Genomic DNA, 1,618 nt, shown 5'->3' on the forward strand with positions numbered 1-1,618 from the left:
CCTTCGCGCGAAGTTCGAAACTAATATCTGAATCTCGTAAATGTATTAGTGTGATTATTCAAATAAAATTGAAATAAATTTACATAATCGTTTGAGAACGAACATAAGTTTTATTGAAAACAGTTATAATAATTATATATTATAACAATTATATTATATATTATAATAATTGTATTGAACATAATTATCTTTTAATAATTACATTATATTATTATTGCTGTTACTAAAATGTAGGTTCCCAGACAGCACATAATATTTACAAAATATTTTAGAAATATAGATCAAATATTTTATAGTTATTGTAATGTTCAACATTCTCTGCTATGAAAACAATTATAATAAATATGTAAAAATATGTCTGCAAAATATGTTTCATAAATCGATTTATAAGTCATAAGTTGTTTCATAAAAATATTAATGAAAAATGGTTTTCTTAAATATTTTTAGATATTTATTATAATCTTTTTCATATCTGAGAATCTCGGACATTACAATATTTATATAATATTTCACATCTATATCTCTAAAATATTTTGCTAACACTGTGTTCTATCTGGGTTATTGCATTCAATAGAAATTTCTTGTGACAACAATTAGACTAACATACTAAAAATAAAAACAGAATTACTTTACTCAATATCGTTGGAAGTCTCTGCTGACTAATAATAAAGTTTTATTTCATGCTTTTGCCTAACAAACGTGAGCCCATGCTGAAACTACCAAATTCTGAACCGGATTCTTTTCGTTCTTCATGACCAGTGAAAATTTTTAGTCGCATTTGAATGAATCTCTTCAGAATAGCTGTTGCAAGATTGTGACAAGCTGTTGCAAGATTGTGACCTACAAGTATTTGAGCAGTTGCAAAAAATTATAGGAATAAGGCTTCGAGTATTTGTTTGTAAATCTTCTCTGCTGAAATGTTCCTACAATATAAGATAAGAACCATAAAACAAAATCTTATGACATAACATCTAAACATATATATTTTCTAAAGGAAACAACTATTTTATAATTTTATAATTGCATTCATACCTCAGAAAGATAAAATTCATTTCCCATAGTACTTCTGTTTAATTTTTCTAACCATTGTTGCCACAGATGAGGAATACAAGGGCACCTCCTGAACTTTATCCCAGTACTATACTTATTTGAACAATTATTTGCACTACATACTCGTACCATGATGCAAATCAATATTTAAACACCGCAACATAACTACAAATACTGCAAAAATAATAAAGTAATTACATAATTTGAAATTATTCTTATAAATGTTTCATGCGACAGTAAATAGCCATCAAATCTCTTTAAGGAAATACAATAAAACAAGTTTGTAAAAGGTTATGTTCAAATTCCAGCAAGTTTTTTAGACAATGTATTTACATTAGAAACATGTTTCAAAAGATTTAATGTAAAATAACCTCGCAACCTTCTTATCTAGCAGACAGCTAGCGAACTGTACGATTTTTCCTCGCAAACATGACGTATTCTGACGTCATATAGTACAGCCAATCAAAAACGTGGAGGCAGTTTGCGGCTCTTTGATTTCAGGCTCTTTAGGCACCCTAGTCGGCTAAGCCGACCGGGTTGGCCTTCCGGTGACTATTACGGGAGGGGG

General features: G+C 29.0%; 1 long non-coding RNA gene across 2 annotated transcripts; it reads right to left on the minus strand.

Annotated features, from left to right (window-relative positions):
* Window positions 1–302: 302 nt before the first annotated feature.
* Window positions 303–1,618, minus strand: LOC112588689 (uncharacterized). 2 transcript variants are annotated; one of them, XR_003112999.1, is made up of 3 exons: window positions 1,422–1,618; window positions 1,033–1,224; window positions 303–923 (listed from the first exon to the last, which is right to left on the minus strand). It is a non-coding gene; the product is annotated as an uncharacterized LOC112588689 (long non-coding RNA). The 2 variants fall into 2 exon arrangements; XR_003112998.1 differs by having other exon boundaries at window positions 304–923; window positions 1,384–1,618.

The sequence above is a fragment of the Harpegnathos saltator genome, unplaced genomic scaffold, assembly GCF_003227715.2.
Source record: "Harpegnathos saltator strain DR-91 unplaced genomic scaffold, Hsal_v8.6 scaffold27, whole genome shotgun sequence".
In the NCBI taxonomy this organism is placed as follows: domain Eukaryota; kingdom Metazoa; phylum Arthropoda; class Insecta; order Hymenoptera; family Formicidae; genus Harpegnathos; species Harpegnathos saltator.